The following is a 20616-nucleotide window of genomic DNA, read 5'->3' as shown; positions in this document are numbered from 1 at the left end:
AGTTTGCAAATGTATATGTTTGAGTATATATGTATGTATGGATATAGTTTAAATGAATTATTATATTGAGAATAATTTCCTTTTAATATTTCTACTTCCCTTCTTTTAGTTAGTTCTTCATCTCTTTTCATTGTTATTCTCAGTCTATTGCTTCTTTTGCTTCCTGGGGAGATTGACCATAGGAAATTCACATTTTTCTATTCTGCTTTTTTTTTTCTATACATGTCATATATACTGGAAGGAGTGGAGAGAGAAGCAAATGGAAAATGCTCCATCTTGATGGCTGTTGTGACCTCCTGGTCTCTATCTTGAAAGATGAAAAAAAATTCTCTATGGAACAGATGTTAGACTTTAATCCAGAAATGGAGGATGGCCAATATCATAGTAGAGAGATAAAAGATATAGTGCTTATGAATGAAAAACAGGGACAAGACATGTGTGGCTATAGTACTGAGTACAGGAGACAGTAATGTCTAATGAGGTAGGTTAAAGAAAATTTCTGAAAGGTTTAAAAACTATACAATTGAGGCAGCTAGGTGGCACAGTGGATAGAGCACCAGCCCTGGAGTCAAGAGTACCTGAGTTCAAATCCAGTCACAGACACTTAAAAATTACCTAGCTGTGTGGCCTTGAGCAAACGACTTAACCCAATTTGCCTTACCAAAAACCTAAAAAAATTAAATTAAAGAAGCTATACAATTACTGAGCAGATTAGAAAACCCTGTTTATTAATATGTTCTTCCAACCTGATTTCTTTCTGTCTGGCTCTTATAATTTCCTATCTTTTCAAGACAATTCATATAGTTGTCTTTTTCTCCTTCATTTTCTTCATTTCTTGGTATTTTGTACCATCCCTCTTAAATGGAATGGATTTCCTAATTACCTCAATGAAATATTTTTTTCTCTTTAATCCTAACTCTCTCTCTCTCTCTCTCTCTGTCTGTCTCTCTCTGTCTCTCTCTGTCTCTCTCTGTCTCTCTCTGTCTCTCTCTCTCTCTATGTATATATATATATATATATATATATATATATATATAATTATTTATATAGTTTTGCTTTGCTTTACTTCTACTCATACTGTACAGATTTTCTTGCTAAAGTACTACCTGTACTACTTCATTTATACATATTTTGCTCTCATGGGCATATATATTCATCTGTTTGTGCTTTAATCCAATCTACTGTAATAGACTTGAAAAAATAGTTTCCATTACATCAATATTTCCATGCTAGCTGAGAATACAATGTATTGTACATTCTTTTAAATGAGGTAATGAAGAAGATTTTCATAAAACTCCTCTCTTTGGTAGCAGTGGATTATTCAATGATTTATGTGTTCCTAAATATTGGAACTGGCAAGAACTTGGGAGAAATATTTGATTTTCTGTTTCCTAGCATTTAGAGAAAAGATAATTTCATTTTATTTTACAAGTGAAGCCCTGAACAAAAGAGTTTATTTTGAAAGAGTTTTTATCTAAATCATCTATTACTCACTTACTTCACTAGAAATTTTGATGAATTTTCTTGAGTGAGAGATCTGGCAGTCTTGGAGTTTCTGAGATATTTTGCTCCACAAAAATCTGAGTTCATTTTCCATATTCTCTCCTTAAATATTTTTGATCTAGGGATAACAAATTATAGGCTTTATCTGCTTTTCTCATTATTTTATTGCAATTGACAAAGAATATTTTAGATATTCAAGACCTTTCCATCTTGCCAACAAACCACACATGTTGAATAAAAAAAATTGCTAAGCCACAAACAAATGGAAATCAGAGAAGTTATATAGATGAATAGTTAGTAGACAATATGGAAAAATAAGCCCATTAGTTTTGTTGACGAATTTAAAAAAAACAACTTCAGAGTACCCCCAAACATAATGCTTTATATCTTTAAAAAAATCAATTTGGATTTCTGAATTCTATTTGGACCTGCTTATCTTGACTATCTTTTATTTTTACTCAGAGAGACTGTGCTAAATTATTGTCTTCATTTCCATTCTCTCCTTTTTAATTCAGAATTATCATTTAGAAATTAAGCAAGAGGGTTATGACTTTTTCATATTTATAACATTGATTAACCTGCATTGGAGGGTAAATGGGTATTTTGTAAAGCTGTTAACAAAATGTTCTTTATGAGCATAGGAAATAAAAACTTTTGTGATTTAACTGAAAACTGAATGTGCTAATCTCTAAATGAATAAACACAGTTGTTAGATAAGGGATTTAATGCAATGAAAATAGAGTTACAGATTATAGTTTTAGCTTTCTTATCCAGATCTATAATATTTATTTCTCTCTGACACACCAGAAGTTCATTTTACACTTCAACGGAAGAGATACTATCCTCTTTAATTAGTAGTAGAAATAACACTTCTCAAATATTTCCATAAACCTGTTGACTCCTTTACTTCCTGTTTCTAGGAGCCTTAGTTTTTAAAGAATATGTATGAATATAATTTACAAATAATAATCACATTTACTGTGTATTTTAAAAATGATAATGTTTAATTACTCTATGTACCATTAGAGGAATCACTGTTTGTGGAGAACACATTATGATAATAAAATAATATTTATAGAAAATTGACTCTGCTAGATTAGTTATTAATTTTTCCACCTATTTCCACCCATACTATTTCGAGGACTTACTACATTTTCCCTTAAATGTTGCCCTTCCCCACCCCATTTTGTGACACTCTTCAGAAGTTCTACTTGGTTAATGCTCCAAAAAGAAATATATGTTTAATTATTATTTATCTATCTTCCATAATCTTATTTTTTTAAATTAAAGTGGGGTAGGTACTTGGGAAAGCATAGAAATTCATGAAATTATAATTTATGAATTTTGAAGAAGAGGTAATTTTTTATTTTAGACGGAGGAAGAAGTCTTGAAACTAGGTAAAATCAGACTATATTTCTTCAAATACATCTTGTCTAAGTGTTACTCATAAAGTCATCAGACTAAACTGGTTCTCAGTTTTCCAGTGCATAAAATAAATGAATGAGATTATGTGACCTCGAAGATTCCTTAAAAAGTCTAGGTTTTGGGTGGCTAGGTGGCACAGTGGATAAAGCACCAGCCTTGAAGTCAGGAGTACCTGGGTTCAAATCTGTCCTCAGACACTTAATAATTACCTAGCTGTGTGGCCTTGGGCAAGCCACTTAACCCCATTTGCCTTGCCAAAAAAACCCCCTAAAAACAAGTCTAGATTTTTCATTCTATGATGCAATTAACTTAATTAATCTCTAAGTATTCAGTAAATTCTTGAATACAAATTACAGATGAGCTACTTATCTGTATTAGTGCAAGCTGTTTTTTTCACCTGGAATTCAACTAAGACATAAATCATAGATTCAGATAAACAACACAAAACAAAAAATTTTTAAGTTAAAATTTAATCTAAATCTGCTCATTTTATTAAATTTTTAACGTGAAATTATAATTTCCTCATAAATTATCTTGAATACTAAGAATTTTTTTTCTAATATAGTACATGATCTTAATTTAGTCTCTGAAGTCCTGGTAACAAGTATATCTTTCTGTCATGCAGGAGTGTGTTTTTAATACCATGTCCAGTGAGTTTCCACTGGTTGATTATATTAATCCTGTAGATTAACTTTGATTTTAGAAAAGCATATTCTTAACATGGTAAGAATAGATGATAACGTGTATAATAGATCCCCAAAGGCTCAAGATGCACCCCTTATATAATATCACTTTTTAAATACTGGCCTTGTAGAGTTTGAGTCTCTCTTCCTTATCAGATGCTCTTTATCCTCTTCTCCAAATTCATACCTTGCTATTGGTTATATTGGTGATACTGTTGATCACTGGGAAGGCCAAAATATTCTGTCCTCTGAAATTAATCCTTGATTAATTCAAGTATTCAGTCTCCCATTCAATGACAGAAGACAGAGATGAGAGCAGATTTTAGACTCAGATCAATGCCTCAGCTAGAGTTCTTCTTTCATCCACACCTTCATGCAAAAGATTCTTGCTCAGGTTCTTGACTATAGAGCTGTCTCCCCAAACTGTCAACAACTGCAGTCATTGATTGTAAACTAGGACAATGATCATACCCAGAGCTTCATAACTTATTCTACCAAGTTGAAATGCCTTTTATTGATTGCATGAGTAAATGGAAGTGCCTGGCATTTGTTTTTACTTCTCATTTGCTCTCATTTATTTGAGAAATAAATTCACTCACATTAAAAGAAAATCAGAACAATTAATTAATAAGCCTCTTCCTTAGTTAAGGAGGTGTTTTTTTTCAATTCTTTATTAATTTTCTTATATTTTGAGTCAGACTCATATGTTATATTTTTGATATGAAACAGATGATTCATACAGCTAGATTTATGTTCATTCTCATCTATTCAATTGTCAATCAGTGTGCATTAAGGTCTACGTACTGTAAAGTGTCACTCATTTAAACAAATAATATTCTATAAATAACACTATATTTACTCTAAATTTGAAATACTTTAAATCATTGATACACTATAGATCTTTCACCTCCTTGAAGTACACAGTGCCTTTTATTTTGCTTGAGGTTTAGAGAAGAAAATTATGACATGAAAGTTTCATTAATTCCTGTTTTATTTAACAATGACTTATTGGCTAGTTCAAATTTGGGGGTCACATATCACCTAAAATACATCAAAGATTAGGCATCAAACCCAGTCAGACCTTGTCTCAGTGTCCTGGAAAATCCTTGTATATGAGAAAAAAGAGGGTAAAGAGGATTGGAAAGGTAACCTGAAGTTTATAGTCATTTTAAAATAATTAATGTTGTTGGCTATTCTGTAGAGGGCAGCAAAATCTAAAAAAAATCGTATTGAATGATGACAGGAAGCATGTAACTGCCTGTTTTTCTTTTATGAGGGTGAATCGTTACAAAATTAACAACACTGATAATTAAAATTCTTTACCTTAGTAAAGGGGTTGCATGTATTCCCTTTTATCTAATCTCTTCTTTTATATACAGAATTACTGAAGCTGAACAAAACCAGGGAGATAAAATTAACACACAAATTGTTTTTCTTCCCTTTGGGCTGGGAAAAACCTGTTTACAAGGAAAATGATATTATACATAAATATTTATGATAAACAACAAAAAAGTGAAACAACATCAGTGGATTTCTTGAGTGCAATGTTGAAAAAAATAATGAGGGGGAGCTTGGTTGATATAATTATTAACAGTTCCATGGAGTTTTACAAGGAAATCTCTTTGGAAAATGAAATACTTTCTACATTTTGAAATGAATAATAAATTATAAATTGTGATTAGGTAAAGAAGTTTAGTTTTTAAATAACAAGTACTAAAGATTAATTAATTAAATTTCCAGTCCATTTTGTAAAGCTTACAATTCAAATATTCAATTTCCTCTGGCCTTCACTAGATCTTTTTTACTTCTACTCTCTTCTTTACTTCCTCGTCCTCTCCTTCTTTTGGTTCACATCTCCTGTAGGTTGTGTTGGGAAAGAATAAAGAAAACAATGGGTTATTTTCTTTGATATGACGAGGAAAATTAGAACTTGTCATATGTATAAATTCAATGATGTAAAATAAAGGACATCATTTTCCATCTAATAAAATACATACGTCGGGATATACTAGAACCAATTTGACTGAACTTACAGGAAAGAAAATTTAAACATTTCAGTGTGAGAAATTATATCTCAGAAATTGGAAAAGCTGTAAATCAAGTCTTCATTCCCTGTTCTGCTCATTTCTATAATTAAGAAAGTGTTGGAGAAATGTCATGTAGATTGAATCTAAAAGAGTATCCTTTATTTATTTTTTAAAATTGATTTCATTTATTCTGGAGATCACATTGTTAAATATTCACCAACAATTCTGGAAAAAAATTATGAGACTGTCATTTGAAGCTTACAAAAAGCTTATTAAATTTAGAGAAATCTCTTATTCTTTGATAACAAAACTCGAATAAGAAATTTAAGGGATCTGGAAAATATTTGAAAACCAAACAAAAGATCTTTCTAACAATTAGAGCTGCCCCAAAGGGAAATGGACTGTTTTAGGGGATAAAAGGTTCTGTTTTTAAAAGGTTCTGTTTTCATTGAAAGTTTTCAAGAGGGGATTAGAGGAACAATATATTCAATATACTAAGTGGTTATTCTCTTCATGACTATGTTGAATAACATGACCACTGAGTTTCTTTCCAACTCCTAAATTCTACAATTAGTTTTCAGTTATACACATGGAAATCAAATATCCAGGAAAAATATATCAATGGAAAGAGTGAGAAGTGATAAAAATATGAATATGCCATGTAAATTACATCCATTTACTAAGAAAGATCCTTTAATTAGAGTCTCAAGTTATATATACACTAAGATTAAACTATAATTGTTAGTGGCAGAAATGGAAATTTCTTAAAATACAATAGAGAATATTGAGAAGAAAATTTCTATGGGCAGGATTAAGATAAAGACATAAAATTATCATCTGAAGCAGATGGGTGGAGAAATGCGTTAATTGAGTAAGAATTCCTAGGGATCAAATTGTGAGAACATAAGTAACAAGGATGACACTATTTGCTTTTCTTATCCCAGTTATCTTCCAAATTCATAATTGTCTCAGATTACATGGGATCATGTAGAAATGGATAATATTTACCTGCTTTTAATGAAATAACATTAGAGTCTCATAAATTATATGTTGAATACAAAGCTCAATTTGACATTACTGTTCAAGAGTGCCTAGAAAGACTATTTAATATAAAGAAATAAAGGATAAGAAAAATCTCTCAAAATATTTGCGTTGTATTTTGATAGATTTGGCAGATCATAAGACAAATGGGAAAATAAAACTTTTAATTTTACTTATCCTGTTATTTTAGCACCCTGTTTTTCACATGTGCATTCAAGGTCCATACCTGAAATGTTATGAAATTACATTCTTACTTCAGTCCCCAAAGGAGAAAGGCCCTTCTTTATGAAAACATACCTGATATTCCCATTGAAATGTTGCATTCCTCATGTTCTCTCTTACGATTTGTGTTGCTATATATTGAAACAATGCACTTTTCTATTCTGATATAATATATTTCTTAAAATCTAATTCATGGATACAGAATGCAATCCATGAGAATGGGGAACATTCTATTTTCCATCTACCTATTGTAATATTTTTTAGATATAATAAATACTTGAGTTCTACTAATAATAAATTTTTAAAAAGAAATGATTAATGTGAATTTTATTTTTTCTCTAAAGCAAATGTATATACTTATATTTAAAAGTATTTTATAACAAAATATTCTGAAATATGATTGACATTGCTAAATTCTCTTTTGTCATTTTCAGGTTTCTTAAGTATAAAAATTTTTATGTAATTTAACTGTTTATGTAGGGACTTTTAGGTGGAGTATGAACTTGAATGGGACAAAAATAAATTTATTTCCTTAAAATGTAGTTAAAATCCAATTTTTATTTAGACTATTTATCTGCTAAGAGTTCCATAGGCTTGATGAGATTATCAAAGAGGACAGTGAAACAAAATACTCAAAAACCCTGCTTTATATACAATAATAAACTAGTTGAAATCATACCCATATGACTATCTACTTCATTTTTGATGAAAATACTTTTCCAGATGCATAATTTTATAAACTAAAATTTAGATTGTACAATAAATCAAATATTGTGTTCATTTGATTTAATTACCTTGTCCATTTTTCCTATATATATAGCATTATTTTCAGTATTAACTATGTAGTTGAATCTGCAAAATGGATCTTCTTTATGAAAATGACCACACACTTTGGTGAAAGCAATTGTAGAAAGGCAACTATGTGGTGCAGTGGATCGACCACCAGCTCTGGAGTCAGGAGGACCTGACTGCAAATATGGCCTCAGACATTTAATAATTGCCTAACTGTGTGAACTTTGGCAAGTCACCTAACCCTACTGCCTTAAAGAAATAAAATTAAATAAGAAAAAAATGTATATTGTAATTTCTACATAGTAATACTAATGTTCCAATGTAAAAAGAGTTGTAATTTATCTTCAACATATTTTTTGTTAGTGGTAGTTTAACGTGAGAGTAATTTTTCCAACTGTATACACAAGGGAATCTGTGCTTACTCCTTATACCATCATTCTTTAGGATAAAGATAGGAAATATATTATATTCATATGTATATATATATATATAATTTAATATATAATATGATATAATAATTAAATTATAATAATTATAATAATTACTGAGTAAAATATATATGTGGTTCTGCTCATATTACTTTGCATCAGACATAAAAGTTTTTCCAAGTTTTTATGAAAGTATCCTTATCATGATTTCTAATAAGACAATAGTATTGCAATGTAAATTATGTCCTATACATTTTTTCAGTTATTTCCCAATCAATGGACAGGTCCTCAATTTTTATTTACTATTTTATTTTAACCCAATTATTAACAGTAACATTAAAAATTTTTAATTCCATATTATCTCTCTTTCTATACTTGCTCCACACATTGAGAGGGTAAACTATTTGATTATAGATAGTTTATCTATCTATCTATCTATCTATCTATCCATCTGTCTATCTATTCATGCTAAATACATTTCTTTATTAGTCATTTGGTAAAAGAAAACTTATAACAAAAGGAATACAAATAAAAATAACTCAATAAAAATAAGTTAAAAATATGCCAGCATCTATATTTAATTTATACCAATTGTTTCTTGTTGAAATGATAGAATTTTTCATCAAAATCTTTCACATTTCTCTTGTATCAATGCATTCATAAAAATAAGTTTTACAGTTAGTCAACTACAATATTGTTGTTACTGAGTAAAATGTACTTGTGGTTCTGCTCATATTATTTTGCTTCAGTCATATAAGATTTTCCAAGTTTTTCTGAAAGTATCCTTCTCATGACTTCTAATAGTACAATAGTATTGCAATGTAAATTATGCCTTATAACTTTCTCAGTTATTTCCCAATCAACTGGCTGCTCCTCAATTTCCAACAAAATAGTTTTTTTCTGTAAATATGTTTGTACACATAATTTCTCTTCCATTTTGCTTTTAGCTCTTTGTCGATGCAAATATGGTGGTGGGAAAGCTGATTCACAGAATATACATCCTTATATTTTTCCTTTGTACCTACTTCTAATTTGATCTATATAATTATTGAAAATATTCATAATTACACAAACTGTGCTTTAGTATATCAATTTTCCCACATCTCCTCCAATAGTTTTCTTTTCTGTCCTATTAGTCAATCTAGTAGTGAGTACCTGTATTTTCAGCAGAGTGCCTGTGATTACAGTAGAGTTACTTACCCCCCATTCATGTGGGAAAAAATGATTCTTCCCAGAACAAAGTATTATTCATACCCTCCCCAAAGTCTTCAGGCTCAGATGTGGTCAGAGATCTCCCTCAGTACCAAGAGAGGATTAAAGATATTAGCAAGAGGGCTCAGCCCACATTGTTCAAGGGTAACCCAGACCATACTGAGCCACACTCTTGCCGAGGCCTAGGGAGAGGGCGAGTAATCAATGTCACAGACATTCCAGAGAAAGCATCTAGCATCCCCTACTGGTTGGCCCATTTGGAGTTACTAAGGCCAGTGAGAAAACCTTGAGGGATTTCCACAACAAAGATCTGTAAACCAGCCCCCCTCTCCCCCCCACCCCTATCTTGAGAACACAAGGTCCTAGGAAAATGAGATAAGCCCAGTAGAAGGGGATCCCTTAAAAGTTACCTAGCAGTCAAAGAACCTAACTCAGTGTGATCTAAAACTTCTGAGAAGAATATGAATTGGTATACAGCCCAGAAAGCCTTCTTAGAAGATATCAAGAAGGAACTTAAAAATCAATTGGAAAAATTAGAAGAAATACAAGAGAAATTTATTATTTTGCAAGACCAAATTGTCATCTTGTGACTAGAAACCAAAAATACAATTGGACAAGAGCAAAAAGAAAATAAGTCAATAAAAACCTCAACTGAGCAGATAGAAAAAAATAAAATTGACCAGTTGCAAAAGGAGTTGTAAAAGATTAATGAGGAAAATTCTTCTCTAATAAAAATTGGAATCTGTGGAAACTAATGACTTCCTTAGACAGAAAGAATCTGTTAAACAAAGCCAAAAAATGAAAAAAATAGAAGAAAACATAAAATCCCTCATCAGCAAAACAACTGACTTAGAAAATAGATCCAGGAGAGAAAACTTGAGAATCATTGGGCTTCCTAAAATCACTGAGGATAAAAAAAAGTGTGCATCAAACCTTCAGGATATAGTGAAGAACAAATGTCCTGATATCATGGAACCAGATGGCAAATCAATTATTGAAAGAATCCATTGAACCTTTTCTGAAAGGGATAACAAAATGTAAACACCAAGAAATATTGTGGCCAACTTCCAGAACTCTCAGATAAAAGAAAAAGCCACCAGAAAGAAACAGCTTAGAGCCACAGTAAGGATCACATAGGACATGACTGCATCAACATTAAGGGATAGAAGACCCTGATACATGATATTCCAATGCACAAGGGAGCTTGGAATTCACTATCTGGCAAAAACGACCTTTCTCTTCCAGGAGAAAAGATGGGCATTTAATTACATAGGAGATTTCCAAGTTTTCCTAATGAAAGGATCAAAGTCAAATAGAATTTTTTGGTAGAGACTCAGTAGTGGCATTGCTGGATCAAAGGGTATGCGATTTTCTGTTACCTTTTGGACAAAATTCCATAATGCTCTCCAGAAAGATTGGATGAGGTCACAACTCCACCAACAATGTATTAGTGTTCCAGACTTCCCACATCCCATCCAACATTGGTCATTGTACTTTGTGGTGATATTAACCAGTCTGAGAGATGTGAGGTGGTACCTCAGAAATGTTTTAATTTGTATTTCTCTAATAATTAGTGATTTAGAACAATTTCTCATATGGCTATGTATTGCTTTGATCTCCTCATCTGCAAATTTCTTTTACATGTCCTTTGACCATTTGTCAACTGTGGAATGACTTGTATTTTATTTTTAAAAAATTGACTCAGTTACCTTTATATTTTAGAAATAAGACCTTTGTCATAAATATTAGTCATAAAAATTGTTTCCCCATTTACTACATTTCTTTTTATCATGGTTACAGTGGTTTTGTCTGTGCAATTTTTTTTTTTTATTTTAAAATAATCAACATTGTCTTGTTTATTTTTAAGGTTGTTCTCCATCTCTTCCTTGGTCAGGAACTGACTTCCCTTTCCATAGATCTGAAAGGTAAGCTAAATTTGATCTCCTATTTTGCTTATTATATTGTTTTTATTTCTAAACCCTGTATCCATTTTTGGTCTAGACCTTGAAGAGATCATGAAAATGGGTATAAACATCACCTGTACAAAAATATTCATAACAGATCTGTTTTTGGTGGCAAAGAATTGGAAATTGAATGAATGTCCATCAATTGGTGAATGGCTTAATAAACTGTGGTATAAGTATGTGATGAAACATTATTGTTCATTTAGGAGATTGGAATTCAGGAAATCCTGGAAGGATTTGCATGAACAGATGCTGAGCAAATGACCAGAACCAAAAGAACATTGTATACCCTAAAAGCAAAATGGGAGTAATTATCACACTTAATTGACTTGCTCATATTAAGAGGGCAGCAGTCAGGCACAATTTTGGGATATCTGCAATAGAGAATGTCATCTGTATCCTGAGAAAGAATTGTGGAATTTGAACAAAGACCAAAGACTGTTACCTTTAGTTTAGGGGGGAAAAATGCTATCTTGTTATGTAATTCTGCCATATCTCATATGTTGTCTCAAAATTAAAGATATGATTTCTCTCTCACCACATTCAACTTAGATCAATACTTACAATGTAAACAATGTAAACACTAACAAACTGATTCGGGGGGAGTGGGGGGGAAGCAGTATTGAGGGGGAAAATTGTAAAATTGATTGAAGACAAGAGTATTTAACAGCTTCAATTGCCTCCAGCCTAAGGGAGTTGGGCTCAACCAAAGTCAAAGACAATCCAAAGAAAGAAATCAGCACCTCCTACTGACCAGCTGGAGGTATTGCACTCAGTGAGTAAAGCCTCTAGAAATTCCAACACCAACTTCTGTGAACCAGCCCTCAAATCAAGGTCTTAGCAAAATGAAGAAAGGTCAGTGGAAAGGTGGATCCATAGAAAAATTCTGGGAAGGAAAAGACCCTACGTCAGAGAGACCTAGAACCTCTGAGGAGAATATGATTTGGCCTCCATCACAGAAAGACTCCCTTGAAGAAATAAGAAAGGAGTTTAAAAGTCAATTGGAAAATTTGGGAAAAGTAACCCAAGAGAAGATTAACACCTTGCAACAACAAAACAAATCCTTGGAAAATGGAATTGGACAAATGCAAAATGAGAATAATTCTCTCAGGTCCTCAATTGGGCAAATGCAAAAAGAATATAACACTCTCAAAACCTCAATTGTTCAAATGGAAAACTCTTTCAAAAATAGAATTGACCAATTGGAAACAGAGTTGCAAATGGTAAATGAAGAAAACTCCTCTATATATAAAAGAATGGAATCAGTGGAAACTAATTGTCTCATGAGACAGCAAGAGCTGGTTAAACAGAACCAAAAAAATAGATAATTAGAAGAAAATGTAAAATACCTCAACAGCCAAACCACGGACCTCAAGAATAGATCAATGAGCGGCAACCTGAGAATTATTGTACTTCCTGAAAACATTGATGAAAAAACATCTGGACTTAATATTACAGGCTCTAGTGATGGAAAATTGCCCTGATATCATGGAACCAGAGGGCAAAGTAGTTAGTGAAAGAATACATCGATCCCCTCCAGAAAGAAATCCTAAAATGAAAACACAAAGGAATGTTGTAGCCTATCAAATAAAAGAGAAAATCCTGCAAGAACCCAGAAAGAAACAATTTAAATAACAAGGAGTCACAGTAAGAATTACGCAAGACCTGGTTGCATCAACACTGAGGGATCCAAGGGCCTGGAAGGAGATATTCTGAAGAGTAAGGGAGCTTGGAATGCAGTCACAAATACACTATCCCACAAAGATCAGCCTTCTTTATCAAGGGAAAAAGGGACATTTAATGAAATGGAAGAATTCTGAACATTCCTGATGAAAAGAAAAGAGTGAAATAGAAAATTTGAGCATTGCACAGGAGGTTCAAAAGTCACATGAAAAGGTGAAAAGGGGGGGAAGGAAAAAATAAATTGCTATCCAATAAGTTGAAAGTGTCTATATCCCAGGATGGGAAAAAAAGATTCTCATAACTCTTGAGAATTGTAAAACTAACACAGAGAATATACCTAGCCAGAAGGGATGGACACTCATGACTTATCTCTGAGACTGCAATCCCATGGGATAAAACTGGCTATAACACGACTTTGGAGAATAACTTTAATAACACTTAAGAATTTTAACTCTATTAGATAGAATGTATTTAGCTAGAAGTGATGGATACTCAGAATTTTCTATGACTCAGTTAGAATGATTTAAAAACACCTCCTCCTTAAAAAGGGGAACAGGAGGGAGACAAAAGGAGGGAGAGGATTGAATGGGGATAAATTTCCTTACATTAAGAGGTACAAAATACCTGTGTTAATAGAGGAGAAGAATGGAGGAGATGAGAAACACCTGAATGTTCTTCTCATCAGACTTGGCTTAAAGTTAATTTACACACATAATCAGTTAACTTGAAAACATTTATCCTTTCAAGTATTAAAAGTGGAAAGGGGGAGGTAGGGTGGAGAAGCTGAGGACAAGAAAAAAAGGGAAGCAGCAGAAGGAAGGGAAGGAGGAAAAGGAAAAGGGAAAGGGGAAAGAAAGTGGAAGGGGTGGATATAGGAGGGTAAAAACACTGAAGGGTTGCTATCCAGGAACAAAATACTGGGGAATACAGATGGGGGGAATGTGGAAAATGACAGACAGAGGAATGACAGAATGAAGGGAAATAAAGAGTTAGTAATTATAACTTCATATGTGAATGGGATGAACTCTCCCTTAAAACATAAGCGAATAGCAGAGTGGATCAAATAGCAGAATCCTACAATATGTTGCTTACAAGAAATTCATTTGAAGCAGAGAGATACACATAGACTAAAGGTAAAATGTTGGAAGATCTACAGAAAGAAATAGATAGCAAAACTCTACTAGTGGGAGACCTCAACCTCCCACTTTCAGATCTAGATAAATTGAATCATAAGATAAACAAGAAAGAACTTAAGGAGCTAAAGAGATTGCTAGGAATATTATAGATATATGGAGGAAGCTTTTTCTATGCAGTACATGACACTTATACAAAAAATTACCATGTACTAGGGCATAAAAACCTAATGATAATCTGCAGAAAGGCAGAAATATTTAATACACCTTTCTCAGAACAAAATGTATTAAAAGTCATATGCAATATTGGGCCAGGGAGATATAGACCCGGAACTAATTGGAAATTGAATAACCACATTTTAAAGAATGAGTGGATAAAATACAAATTATAGAAAGAATTATTTAATCCTAGATAATGATAATAATTAAACAACATACTAAAACTTATGGGATTCACTCAAAGTGGCTGTCACCGGATATAGTGTGTCTTCACATGCTTACACAAATTTATTAGAGAAAGAGGAAATAAATGAACTAAATGTGCAACTAAAAAAATTGGAGAAAGTACAAATTAAAAATCCCTAATTAAATACCAAATTAGAAATTCTAAAAATCAAAGAGAAATTAATAAATTCAAAAACAACAAACAGGATAATTTGGATTACATTAAGTTAAAAAGTTTTTGTGGAAACAAAACCATCGTAACCAAGATTAAAAGAAATGTAGTGAATTTGGGAACAATTTTTACAACGTGTTTTTTCTGCCAAAAACTCAATTCTTATATATACATAAATACATATGGAGAGAGAGAGAGAGAGAGAGAGAGAGAGAGAGAGAGAGAGAGAGAGAGAGAAATGAGTCAAATTTATAAAAAATCAAGTCATTCTCCAATTGACAAATGGTCAAAGGATATGCAAAGACATTTTGTATCAAAGCAATGCATAGATATATGAAAAATTGTTCTAAATCATTACTGATTAGCGAAATGCAAATTCATATATCTCTGAGGTTCTACCTCACACCTTTCATAGTGACCAGAATGGACAATGATCAATGTTCAAAGCGGTGTGAGAAATCTGGGACACTCATGCAATATTGATGGAGCTTTGAAGTGATCCAAGCTTTGTGGAGAGCAATTTGGAATTCTGCCCAAAGGGCAAAAAAATATGCATACTCTTTGTTCCACCAATGCTACTGTCTGTATACACTAAAGAGACCATCAAAATGGATAAAAAGATAATTTATAGAAAAATAATCACAGTAGCTCTGGTTGTGCTAGAAACTTTGTTATAAATCATAGAAAGTAGACCTTTATCAGATAAATTATAATAAAGATTTTTCCTAGTTAAATGATTCTTTTCCAATTTTTAATATATTAAGCTTATATGTGAAAAATCTCTATTCAAATTTCAAATAATTTTATAAAATTTCTTTTTTACATTATGTGAGCTGTCATTCGCCTAAGTATAAAATCAATTATATATCTGAATAGTTATTTTTCCTTGGTACTCTATTATGTTTATGGTGTGATGTTTTCTAATTAGGACATATGTCTTTTAAATTCTACCTTGGCATATTGTTGAACTATTGATCTAAATGTTGCAGTTTCTCTAAGCATGTTATCTTATATTACCAGCAATGATACACCAATAATGACTCCTTATAAAGACAGAGGATTTACTCAACACTGTATTATCTTTTTCCTCCTCTATTTGTATGTAAGAAATCTCTCCACTGACTTACCTGGTATACAAGGCAGAGAAGAAATGAGAGGTATAAATATTAGAGTATGGTACCATACAAATCAAATGAAAAAAATCTTAAAAATGATATCATTAGCAGTGTTAATTACTATGGACTTTTCCATACACTTTTAAATTGAGGAATGACAGTTTTATCTGGCAAAGAGAAGAGACAATTAAAAACTTTGAAGAAATAAATTTCAGTAAACCAATGGGATTGTAATTTTACAGTTTTACTATATCATCCCAATACCTATAAATATATGTTCAGTCTGTGAATAATTTGGAATTCCCATGTTGTCAGCATCAATTTGTTTTATTTAAAAATATTTTATTTTTTATTAAATATTTCACAGTTACATGTTAAAAAATAAAATTATTTTAAAAAATGAGTTTACTTTTCACCATTTCAACAGAGCTAGGAAACTTCATTAGACTGGCTATGGACTATGTTATACCCATCCAGAGGAAGAAAAACAATCAAAACAGACACACACACACACACTCACATATAACCCTTCAGAATGTGATAAATACTTTATAAAAATTAGCTTTTCTGTATCTCTTTCCCTTAATCCTAATTCCTCATATTGAAAATAGCTAATCTGTAAGCATGTTTATCAAAATGTGTATGTATAATGCTAACCTAATTGCTGCTGAGGGGAACTAGGTAGGAAAGGAAGGTGGAAGGGTATTTTTAACTTAAAAATATGCCTCTGTATATGGATGAAAATAAATAAAAATATAATAACATTAAATTTTAAAATAGTAAAATAAAATATTCTTTAATTTTTCTCCCTTCCATGTGCTTATGGTCATTCACAGATCAGGAGGGAAGACAGAGCCTCACACAATGAGATCTATGTAGGGGTATCCCACTAATATTCAAAAACTCAGGAAGCACCCGAAAACCAAGCACAGTCTGGAGAAATGAGTAAGCAGAAAAAAAGAGGAACCGATATTGAGAAATTCTTTACCTGTGATCCCAAGAAGGATCAAAACAGTCAATCTAAAGATGAGGAAGTCCAAGCTCCTGTATCTAAAGACTCCAAGAAAAATAAAAATTGGGCTCAGGCTATGACAGAGCTCAAAAAAGACTTTGAAAATCATTTGAGGGAGATAGAACAAAAATTGGGAAAATAAATGAGAGAGATGCAGGAGAAACATCAAAAAATCATCAGCTTAGTCAAGGAGATCCAAAAAAAAATGCTGAAGAAAATAACATGTTAAAAATCAGCATGGGTCAAATGGATAAAACAGTTCAAAAAGTTGAGGAGAAGAAGGCTTTAAAAAGCAGAATTGAGCAGATGGGAAAAAGAGATAAGAAAAGCTCTCTGAGGAAAACAAATCAGCAGAAGCTAGCAAAGAATGGAACTGAGGGAGATAGCTGAATTTACCAGAAATCAGGACACAATACTTCAAAACCAAAAGAATGAGAAATTAGAAGAAAATGTGAAATATCTCATTGAAAAAGCAACAGATATTGAAAACAGATTCAGGAAAGATAATTTAAAAATTATTGGAATACTTGAAAATAATGACTAGGAAAAGAGCCTTGACATCATTTTCAAAGAATTACTACAGGAAAATTGCCCTGATATCCTAGAAGCAAAGGGCAAAATGGAAATTGAGAGAATCCACCTATCTCTCCAAGAAAGAGATCCCACCACAAAAAACAACCCCCAGGAATATTATAGCCAAGTTCCAGAATACCCAAGTCAAAGAGAAAATATTCCAAGTAGCCAGAAGGACACAATTTAGATATCAAAGAGCTGCAGTCAGGATCACACAGGTCTTAGCAGCAACTACGATAAAAGCTCATAGGGCTTGGAATATAATGTTCCAGAAGGCAAAAGAGCTTAGAATGCAACCAAGAATCAACTACCCAGAAAAAGTGAATGTCCTCTTCCAGGGAAAAAAGATGGACTTTCAATGAACCAGGGGATTTTCAAATGTTCCTGTTGGAATGGCTAGAGCTGAACAGAAGGTTTGATCTTCAAATACAGGACTAAGGTGAAGCATAGAGAATGGAGAAGGGAAAAATATAAGGGACCTTATGATGATGAACTACAGGTCTTCCTGCATAGAAAAGTGATACTGATAATACTCATATGAACCTACTCATTTAATAGAGCAGGTAGAAGGAGCTTTTATAGATGAAGCACAGGAGAAAACTGAATTTTAATATATATTGTGATGTAAAAATAGAGTCAATAGATAAAAGGGAAATGTAATGGGAGAAAGAAAAAGGAGAGGAAGAACAGGCTAAGATATTTCATATAATAAGATTTTCTTTATTACAATGAGCTATTGCAATGATTAGGAAGGGGGAGAAGGCAAGGGGGAATGAGGGAATCTTCATTCTTATTACAGGTGTCTAGGAGAGGAAACAGCATATATACTCAATAGGATATAGACATCTGGATTAAGAAGGAAGGAATGGGGGGGCAGGGGGAAGGGAGGGTATGTGAATGATGGGGGAGAGGGTGGACCGTGGGGGAGAGTGGTCAGATATAACATATTTTCTTTTATACTTCTTGCCAGGGGCTAGGATTGGATGGACTATCTGGGACCATAGGGCATGGGGGTTGCTGGGACTAAGGGCTGGTATGTGGGCTCAGGTCCTCTTATCCTCAGGGCCGAGGATCTGTCTGCTGTACCACTCAGCTACCCTACCACAGAGACACAGTGAAAGGATAGAGAAAATATATTACATTGTAGTGGACAAGTATGAATGGAGGGAGTTGCAATCAGCAATGGCAAAGGTGGAAAAATATGGAAGTAACATTTGTGATGGACTTATCATAAAGAATGTGATCCATCTGTTACAGACATGGTGGTGTTGGAACACAGACTGAAGCAATTTTATTATTATTATTATTATTATTATTATTATTATTATTATTATTATTATTATTATTATTTTGGGGGGTTGCATGGAAAATGGGGCTGGGTGGCCTACCTGGGGTCGCACTGCTGGGAGATTGTTGGGTGTCTGGGGCAATAGTTGAGCTTAGGTGCTCCTGGCTGCAGGCCAGTGCTCTGTCCAGTGCGCCACCTGGCTATAACTACAATTATTATTATTATTTATTATTATTATTATTATTATTATTCATTTTAATGTAATTTTTTCTCTCCCCTTTATCACTCATATGGAACTATATTTTTGGGGGGAAGGGGGCATTATGTTTACTCTTTAACAAAAATATTTTAGTAATGTATAAAAAATCATTTTTATAAAATAAGAATAAAGAAAGAAAGAAAGAAAGAAAGAAAGAAAGAAAGATAGAAAGAAAGAAAGAAAGAAAGAAAGATAGAAAGAAAGAAAGAAAGAAAGAAAGAAAGAAAGAAAGAAAGAAAGAAAGAAATGGAAAAAATTCTCTCTCTTCCTTGAGCCCCTCACCCCTCCTTGAGAAAGCTAGAAATTTTATATTAACTATTCATCTGCTCTTTCAAAACCTTTCCATATTACCCAAATTGCCAAAGAAAAGATAAGAAAAGAATATTCTCTCCCTTTCTCTCTCTCTCTCTCTCTCTCTCTCTCTCTCCCCCTCTGTCTCTGTATCTGTTTTTTCTCTTTCTCTCTCATTTTTTCTCTTTCTCTCTCAATTTATCTTTCTATGTGTTTCAGTCTGTATTGAATTCATCAATTTTTTCTGTGGAGTTAGATAACATTTTATCATGAAATTTTATAAATATTCTTGGAGCAAGCCCTTGATTATTGTATCAGAATTTATTTAATATTTTAATTATATAAATTTACCATCCTCTCTTTGTTAAAAAGTAACATAAAATCTGTGAATAGTAGAGTATCATTTTGGGTACACATCTATATTATGTTTTTTTTCTCTCCTTGTCCCACAATTTCAACATCCATCTGTCTTTTATAATAATTTAATGTATCATACTTAGAAAGTCCATTTTGTGGGAATCTCACTATTTTATGGAAATACCTTGAGCTATACTAGCAGTCAATGATACTTTTAAACTTAGCTTTAGTGAAGATTTATTTCAGTTTAGAGGGTTATACTAAGATCATCTGAAGTATGGATTTTCAGACTTTATTCCAGTCCAGGTGATTCTAGTATTTGGCTTTAAATGATTTTATCTGGAAATATCCAAGTATTGACCTGTCATCACATTATTTTTGACATGTCCTGTCAGGTATAATGAAACTGTTTTCTACTTGAAATACCTGGGACAATATACATTTAGATAACTGTTAATGGAACTTTTTCTAAATGCAATTTTAACTGATCCTAAAATTTAAAGTCATAGTTTAGACTAATAAAGCCCATAAAAAGATAGAGAGAAGCAATTTTTCCAGTCCAGTCCAGTCCAGTTCAGCCTAGAAGGCTGGCAGGAAGGTCTCTTGCACCATGGTGAGAGCAGAGTTCAATCTAATGTAGGCTGGTCAACCCAAACCTAGTTCCAGCAAATCAGTAGCAGGTTTCCAAAAGACTGAATCAATGACAAGAGTGATGGTTTTCAGACTTCTCAATGCAGAGACAACAAAGAAAATTCATAAGTTTGAAGTGAAACATTTTATCGGGATGAAAGAGGAGTACTGTCTAGCAAAGGCCTGGCCAGTCCAGCCCTAGTCACAGAAATCTAGGAGTAGACCTTGGGAGCCACTGAATCATCAATGACAGCAGCTAGTTGTGAAACTTTTTTTTTCATCCCAGAAATGGTGGGGTATTGAACAGTGGATCAATGATATTACAAGCATCTCTCTGCTAACTCTTAGGCAGGACTCTATTG

The sequence above is a fragment of the Macrotis lagotis genome, chromosome 5, assembly GCF_037893015.1.
Source record: "Macrotis lagotis isolate mMagLag1 chromosome 5, bilby.v1.9.chrom.fasta, whole genome shotgun sequence".
In the NCBI taxonomy this organism is placed as follows: domain Eukaryota; kingdom Metazoa; phylum Chordata; class Mammalia; order Peramelemorphia; family Peramelidae; genus Macrotis; species Macrotis lagotis.
This window is presented reverse-complemented; position numbering follows the sequence as displayed.